The 8,946-nt window shown below is 39.6% G+C and overlaps 1 protein-coding gene across 5 annotated transcripts in view; it reads right to left on the bottom strand.

The window, feature by feature from the left end:
• mrtfbb (myocardin related transcription factor Bb) overlaps positions 1 to 8,946 on the bottom strand; it is a 68,341-nt gene that overhangs the window by 54,516 nt on the left and 4,879 nt on the right. For 3 of the 5 annotated variants that reach the window (XM_084371787.1, XM_084371789.1, XM_084371790.1), the window contains exons 2-3: positions 8,423 to 8,487; positions 7,350 to 7,394 (exon numbers count right to left, since the gene is read on the bottom strand). The gene's annotated coding sequence lies outside the window, so the exon portion shown is untranslated. The remainder of the gene's footprint in view (positions 1 to 7,349; positions 7,395 to 8,422; positions 8,488 to 8,946) is intronic. The other 2 variants (XM_084371791.1, XM_084371788.1) reach the window with 1 other exon arrangement.

The raw sequence follows: 8,946 nt of genomic DNA, 5'->3' as shown, positions 1-8,946 counted from the left end.
ATTAACTTGTGTTAGAGTTGGTCAACTTCTTTGTGCCACGAAGACCTTTCAGACACACAGAGTACTTAAATCTGCCTTCCTAGAACCATTCTCCTTTTCTCTGCAATGATCACGCAAATGCTTATCTACAGCACACACACATAAACAAACACAATCACACTATCTGCACTGAGGCTGCACCCCTCGTCTGAAACATCACATCCAGTAATTTCCGCCCTTAGTATCAATCTCACCTACAACAGGCTAATAGAAGTGCTGACTCTGCCGGTTTGAAACACACCCGCCCAGAGGCTCATGGTGGATTTATGAGTGAACAAGACTTAATTGTATGAATGCAATTAAACCATGTAATAATGATGGTGCATGACAAGTCACCTCTCCTACCACAGCTGCTAACAAGGATGTAATTTTAGAAGTGTAACAAACATGTAATATCATGCACAGTGTGAGTTTTAAACACCTTATCAAATGATTTCAGTTGTTTTAATTCCTACATCATACATTTCTTTCATGCATTCACTCGACAAAGAAAGACTAATCCAAGTATTTGCCATGGCTCCAATAACAATACAGTTGGAGCCCAGCAAGAAGCTTCAAATGAGGCGCTGTCTGCATTTCTTAGTCCCGGACATGAAAAGCTGGACTGTGACAGGCTGCGGCTCCTGATTCCTCTTTAGCAGCCGCTTATTAAAAGTAATAACTAAATTTGAGTTATCATCAGAGATAATGAGAGACATTTCAGCATCTTACTGGAAAACTGTGTCCTAGAAGCAACCGCTGTGCATGCAGTCTTTATGGCCTTCAGTTAGATGTACCTGCCAAGACACTTTAGGATATGTTGCATTTTAATTTGGTATTTATCTCAGTTACTGAAGCTTCATGATTCAGTTATTTTGGCATTTGGTGTCATTTCTCCTCTTTCTCTGGTGCTTTCTGAGAGTCAGAGAAAGATTAAGACAAAGAAAGAGGACTAATGTCTGTGTTTGTCAGATTGGTGCTTTTCATGTACTCTCCCACTTGTGACTAGCAATGCAATGAACAAACACTCTAATCTACAAACACTGTTATGCTTTGTATCCTTTGTAATGAAAGAAAAAACAATAAAACGAGGAGCTGTGGTGATTTCTGAAAGAAGACATCAGTCGGCATAATTTCCACAGTACTGTAGTCAAGCTAGATTGTTAATAAGTGAACAATTCCCTTCACATAAATAGATACCAAAAGGGCCAGAAAAGGCTGTAAATGCTCCACATTAATCCATTCTCCAGGCCAGTGCAGAGTAAAATAGCCCAGATCATTGGGCCGCTGCAAAAGCGAGAGAAGCAGCTTGGAACAAAATCTGAGAGTTTCCGAAAAGGAGGCACACAGAGATTAGGAATGTGGAGCTCCTCAGAGAGATGCCTCTACAGCCGACAAAGACACTGGGAAGTCTTTCTTCCTGCTCGAGGCAGGAATAAAGGTCATGTTATTTTGGGATAGGGACTGTTTTTCCTGGGTTCAAAGTCTGCCATACTGTGATTATCTTCATGGTGTCGTCACCTCAAAACTCTCACTTTTATGGAGATTGCAGTTGAGTGTATGAATGAGGAGATATTTTCATTGTCACCATTAACTGCCCCGTTTATGACAGTATTAAACAGCTAGATGAGGCAGATATTTTGCAAGGTGGAACATGAGTCTACAGTGCCTATTTTACCATCTTACTAAACCTCTTCCTTATTGTGGGTATTTGGGTCCCACAATGATACATTAAACATGATTAACTTTTCAATTTAACACTCAATATATCTTATTGCTAACACTGTAAAACAAGTCTCCTCGGAGGCTACTGGCAAGTGCACAAAGAGCACATAGAAATTTTGCAAACATAGCCGATGAGATTAAATCTAAATGTGAAATGATTCAATAAACTGCTGTGCGGGGAGCAGCACTGAAGGATACTCAACAGATGAAGCTCGAAACAGAAAAAATAATTCAGATGAGTCAGACACTGGTGACAAATACAGTGAAGAGCAGAGCACAGTCAATCAAGAAATGTCATGGAAAGGTTGAGTGATGGTGAGCTCATGATATGTAAAATCAGATTTTCTATAATGGAGCACAGTGATTTTCAAATCCCTGTTTGGAAAACTAAAGTGGACACAAAATTACTCTGGAAATCTCAGTGACTTCAAAATTGATAAGGACTTCAGTGGCCTGTTTTTTTTGCATTTTTTTTTTTTTACTTGTGTCTTTCTGCTTCTTTCTGTTCAGCACTCTGCAAAACTTAAAAAGACCATTATACTGTATAATGTATTAATTTAATTCCCCCCTCATTCTCCGGCCTCTTCTTTCTGTTCACTGAATGATGACAGTCATTCAAGTCACAGACGTGGCTAATAATTTCCCGGTCTCTTTGTCCTTCCAGACTGGCTGCACTGCTTTATCTCATTTCTTTCTTTCACATCCATTCCATAAGTGGCCTCTCACCTTTGCTTTATTAGCCTCTCTGACAAAGTTTAGTCATAAAGTCACATCAGACATCAACGAGTGCAAAGACATTTTTTTTTAAAAACTCCAAAAAAGGAATGTACTGCATGAAAGCTGGCTTTAACACATAATTCAATTATTATCATAATTAATTTGAAGAAGTCAATCACTGTGATAAAGAAACATACCGTAGGGAGACATTTTAAAACAAAATTCAAGCCTTACATGTGTGAAGAGCGAATAGAGAAGGTGAGCCGACTGTCAGCTCAACAAAGGCAATTTTTTTTCAGGTCACCCACACTTAGAAAAGGGTACAAAGAGCTATTATTTGGCTCAACTTCTGGCTCAGTATGGAAAACTAGTAAGTTTGGACCTCTGACACACCGAGGGTAACTGTATTTTGTATTTCTGAAAAATGAGGTAATTGCTTCCATGCTGGTAAGAATGCTCTGTAACCTGACGTGCCAAAACCCATCTGGAGAGTGGCCCTGAGAAACTGTTTGGAAAAGGGCAGGCATTTTCAAAAAATACTTTGCAGGTGATTGGATGAACCATCTTTCTATTACTGCCCATCCCAGGCTAAATTCAACCAATCAGATCAACAAACCTTATGACATAGTAGAGCAGTACCAGCAGAGCCAGTTGGTAAATTAAACTCTTACCAGTCGAGATAAGAGCCTTTTGTGCCATTCTTTCATCTTCATTCAATGAAGAAAGACTCTCCGGTTCAGTTATAATTCTATAACAGCATCTACGCTAACCTCAGGAGCTGCAATTGTTGTTTTCATATGAACATCACATCTAAACCATGCACATAGCTAACAGGATCATCTGAACGCAAAACTGATCAGCAAAGAAAAGGTCAGCTTTAAAGGGTTAATATTGTGAGATACTGAATATTCTTGCTGTGAGATGAACTTTGATTTTCTGTTAATATAAATTTTCTGGCTCTCACCACCATCAAAAATGTTAAACTCTGTCTCTCTTAGTGTTAAAACGTGATGAAGGCTTGTTACTGCATGCAACTGAAATATGCACCAGGAAAAAAATTCTCAATCAAGACGGAAACAAAACTGTGATGATTACAGCCCAAAAAAAAATCAGATGGAAGAAAGCAGCCATGCTCCAGAGGAATAGCATCACACTTTCCATTAGTCAATTGGCAGAAACAACACCCATGTTGTCAGCCAAAATGAGCTCGTATGCTGTGAAATTACTGTTGGACTAATTAACAATTCACTTATCCATTGTAGTCAATCGTGAATTAAGATTGTGGAGTGATGTGATCTGAAGAAAGGTAAATCTAACAAAACAAAGTGTGAGTTATTTGTGGTGAATATCCTCGACCATCTCTCAGAAGCGTTTGCTCTCTAGATATCTTTAAACTAAATTTGTTTAGGGAGCCGAGACTCAGTTATGAAAGATTCAAATAATGCTGAATGGAAGGCTGATCTTACTGCGTTCAATGGCCTGTGGTGTGATTAATGAGGTCTCTTCATGAGCCATAAGAAAAGTTCATCACCAAACAAGGACTCTAAAACTTTACAATAAAACCTTGTCAAAGTGATATCTGTGAGCTAAAATCCCTGTCTAAGAAAAGGAACTATCATAATATCCCCTTATCCCACAGGCACTGCGATAGTTTTTATTATTGACCTACACTTCCATCCACATTTATTCACTCTACTACCCTAAATGTGGAGCAGGAGCTCTGGGCTAAAGATTGATATCACGCAACCATTTTCATCACCTTGCAATGACACATTTTTACCTATCTATGATGAACTTGAAACAAATGGGTCATTTTAGAATGAAGGATTTTGAGGAATTGGGGTTGGTTTGATTATGTGATATGAACTGCAACAAGAACTTTATGACATTTACCTGGAGCCTCCCTGGGCTTTATGTTATTGTTTTCCAAATATTAAAGGATTCCTCTCAAGACATATAAGATGAGCAATAGGTTTGACTGAGCTTAGAGAAAAATAAATGTTTATTGAAAATGCTGAACATTTTATCGAAAGGTGCTTCGTTTTGGCTGTTGCCCTAAAAAGTCAGTGTCCTTCTCTATCACAAGAACAGGTCACTGTTCACAGTGGATGAAATGGATGGGGGGCAGAACTGACCTGGATAAAGTTAGGCAGAGTGGAGCATGCCACTGTTTGTCCTGGATTCCTCAAATTCCTGGTTTTCTGTGTATGTGTAATTTGTTTGTCACTAAAGAAATGTGAAATTAACCATATATACCATTTAAAATACAATGCACAGAATTAGCCATCGTACTCTCAGCACATAAACCTCAAAATCAAAACAGCTGCTAATTGGAAGATCCATCTGTCTGTCAATGTCTACTTCAACCAATCAAATTAGTAGTCGGACAGTGCTACTACCAGCAGGGTCTGTTGCTAAATCAAACTCTTACCAACCCCAGTTGAGCGAAAAAGATTTTTTTTATTGGGACATGCCCTCCGTGCCATTCTTTACTCTTCTTTTAATGAAATATACTCGCCAGTTCTGATATAACTGATGCTATATCATCATCTATGCTAACCTCTCATGAGGAGCTGGCCTTGTTGTTTTTGAACAAATGGTTGCTGATCTTGCTGTTCATCAAACCTAAACCCACGCCTGTAGCTGCTAGTAGTTCTCATAGGACGCTGACGGTCCGAACCACTGTGGTTCAGCCACAAGCGCATAGCTCGAAGCTTGGAAAGCCTCGCAAGGTAGTGTATAGCCCAGCCTAGTTCAGCATTTGCTCCTTTTTTGGTAGATTAAAAACAGTAAGGAATTTCCACAAGGAATGGGACAAATAATTATTTCTTAGCTAGTATTGCCAAAGAGACGCATGTTGATTAGATGTGGCTTAGTTGTCAGATTTTTCATCAAAGCCACATAAGGGAGAAAGAGATAAAGGATTTTTTGCACGGTGTCACAAATGAAGATGACAAGAAGCCCTGGAAGGCCTCCATTCTCATTACGAAAAACCAATGTGAAGCGCACAAATATGCTAATCTACATACATGTGCAGTAGCACAGTAAAGGTACATTATTGGTGTGATGTCTCATGATTTCTAAACATACAGAATATGTGCACCAAGAAGATTAGCAGTAGCTCTTTAAATTAAGTGTTCATTAAAGACTAGCTGACATGCACGATCTACTGAGTATATAACTGAAATGAAACGGAAAAACAACATCAATCAGGTCTTTGTCTACTTTTTAAGTCCCACTCTGCTCTACTGTGAAACCGTGCATTCAAAATCCCAGCATCATGCCAAAGAAACAGACGAACTTGACACATCACATTTGACAACGCAAATTCATAATATGTCATCAGACTTCGACAGAATCTTTACTGACTTTACCTCAGCTGAGCCTATTGCTATTTATAAACGTGTTTCCTGTTTGGTCCAGATATATGAAGATGTAAATGACACTGCCTCTAGATCTGAATCATTCTTTCAACCTGGACACAGCTGCACAGGAAAATGAAATACTTGGCCTTCAGAATGACATTCAGATGAAGTACTGTACAGAGCATCTGGAGAGCGGGGGTTGGTCTTATAAACAGTGCTATTAACAAAGCAGATCAACATAAGAATGTATCCTTGTACTCCTCAGCCCTTTGTGGAATTGAAAAGTACAGGTCAAGTTCAGAATAAACACACCAATGATTGTGTCTTTCAATTGATGTGTGCGCTTGTCATGCTAATGCCATGTGACATAAATAAATGAATGAGAGAACTAAAGGAGGTTATGGATTTTCTGAGTTTCTCCTGAGATTGTTGTTTTTCTTTCTCCCTCTGAATCGGATCCAGGTCTCCTCCATAACTCAACAGACTTTGGTGTGTGTTGTTTGAGTGTATGAAGTATCCTTCACCTGTCCTCTACCAGACCTTAGAAGCTGACAATGTTTGTTCAAGTTTACTCAGCAAATTAAAGAGTGTGTTAGTGAATCCGCTGGGCAAACCTTCACAGGACAGGAGGACAGAGGAAAACATTGAAACTGTTTCAGTGGAGGTTCAATGAAGCAAAATAAGGAGAAAGATTTTCTTTCACAGCCAACAAATTTGCAGTTGTACTAAAGTTGAACAATATGAAAAAATCCTAAACGACTTCCTGGAAGAGTCTGTTCCTTATTCAACCAGGGATAAAACACTGTAAACCCACACAGTAACGCCTTTAATTCAGGTCCTTGTAATAGTTGTTAATAGTTAATAGGTAATAATGCCCTTTATGACAATTTATCCTCCATTTTATTAGCATTATAGCATTACAAACACATTTATTGAGTTAAATTAGCTTTCCTATTATGTCAGTGTTGAACCTTCACTAAGCCTTTTCTTGCTTTAAGAGTAAAACATACTGTATTATCATATTATCATGTTTGAATTTTATGGACGGCACAGGATTTGGCAGCAGCAGCGGCTCACACATCCAATTGGCAAAATCGAATGGCCTAATTGGGTCATCAGCTGCAATGATTTGCTCTGGTCACAATGATCACAATCAATTATGAAACAGGGGCTGAGTTCCTTCCAGATGTCGAGACAAAGCCCATGGATTCTCTCTCCTCCTAGAAAGCAGCGAGTCGACTGTGAGCTCTGAGTGTTATTAATAGCCACTGCAGGGGTGTTGAGGGTCTTTGGCTGTCAAAGGGGTGAGGTAGCACCAGGGTTCAGAGCGGCGCTGAACCACCATCACCTCGATGGGTGAAACACTACTGAACAACCCTGTTATAAAACTGTCTTTCTCGAACAAGACACGTTTCTCCTTGTTTAGTTTTAATTTACTGTGACGGGATAACAGTCCAATAATCTGCCAGTGGATGGCAGTGTTGACTGAGCCTGTTGTCATTCAATGTCAAGTTAGTTACTCACCTTGAGTCACTTGGTTGGAGAAGCTGGATTGTTCTCACTATAGGCCTGTGTAGGGACAAAGAAAACAATGTTGTCCAATTAAGCCTCTCCAATTAGCTAATAGCAGAGAAAGATAAAAGAGCTCCATCCTTTAACCTTTCTTAGTGAGACGTGTGGGCCTGGTTAAAGTAACAGTGAAGGGAAAAGAGAGACAATCCTTTGGCTCCCATGGCTGTATGTACCACTATGCACCATGCACAGGGTCCAACCTAATGCATATCTAGTGGCCCACTGCAACAGCAAAGGAGGATTAATCTGTTGCTTTGGCTTTATGTAGATTTTAGGGTTAATTCATCCTGAGGTTCAGTTTACTGCATTCAGCGGCTGGCTTTTAAGTACTTATTTGAGGATCAATTAGGAGTGTACTGTGGTGTTCGTCTGTCTTTGTTTTACAAAAGGTAATACCTCTGATCCTTTGAGCACTGGGTTATCTAACAGTGGTTTATGTCAGAAAAGGTAACTGGAACAATCGAATGGTTTGGAAGGAAAGTCAGCTCTGACCGTAAATTGTGTACAAGTACTTGGATAGCGTCCAAAGCAAAGACTCAAATTAAACAAAACTTTAAAAGGTCGACTGATGGATTTTAACCTCCACAAGAACAACAAACTACCTTATTTTTTGAGTCTGGGGTTGACAGGCAATAATGAAACATGTCAGTACAAAAGAGAAGCACTAAGTAACTTTAAAACAGACCCAACAAAGCAACATCTGAATCAACCTGGGGACCCATTATGCACAGTTTACGTTTTAATAGATCCTAAAACTTTGTATTGGGCTTCCTTGGCATTATATGTCAAGAGTTCCCTGACATTTATTTGCTGAGCAGTAGAGCGAAGGACACATTATGATGGGTTTCAACACTGATCAGCATGCATCCATCCAATTTAGATTGACATCATGCCTTTCAGGCCTGTTCTCCACTGCTGAGGAAGCACAAAATGTATCAAGAATTATTTGAGGAAATTATCCTCCCAGAAGCGAGACACAGCCCAGTTAGGCATTTACAGCCAGAGCAGCAGGCTCTGCTACTCACCATGAAGACACCTCTCCTCTTCTCAGGAAGCACACAGCACCTGACAAACCTGGAGACCTTCGTGTCTGATTGAGTGTAAGGAGTAAGGAAAGAGCCAATTAGAGGTGTTTGTCAGGGGAGCAACAATCATGAAACGACTCACTGTGGCCGCATTCAGTGGCAATTTTAGGGCTGAAACAGCAGTAAAAACTGCACCGTTTTTCCCTGTTTGTGTAATAACTTGATATTTATTTCTATGAAGAAAAAACAGCCAAACTCCCCTTCAGTTCTTGATATACTGTGGTCTTTATATGCCTTGCACTTAGTCATCAAGAAACATGACAGCAACAGCCCTAATTGCTCTAGTGTTAAAACTGAAGTTATTATAATCTATGCCTAAAAAGATCTGCTTATGACTTCTGGTCATACTCTATTTAGCATGAAACAAACAGTTTCCTTTAGAAGGTTAAGAGAGCCCTTCAGAGACAAAGGACATAAGGAGCTGTTGGGCCTTGATGTGTCAACAGAGCAGCAGTGCTCTCTGC

The sequence above is a fragment of the Pagrus pagrus genome (genome assembly GCF_965226575.1).
Source record: "Pagrus pagrus genome assembly, chromosome: 13".
NCBI classification, from domain to species: domain Eukaryota; kingdom Metazoa; phylum Chordata; class Actinopteri; order Spariformes; family Sparidae; genus Pagrus; species Pagrus pagrus.
Note: the sequence above shows the minus strand (reverse complement) of the source record. Positions and strands in the feature narration are given on the sequence as shown.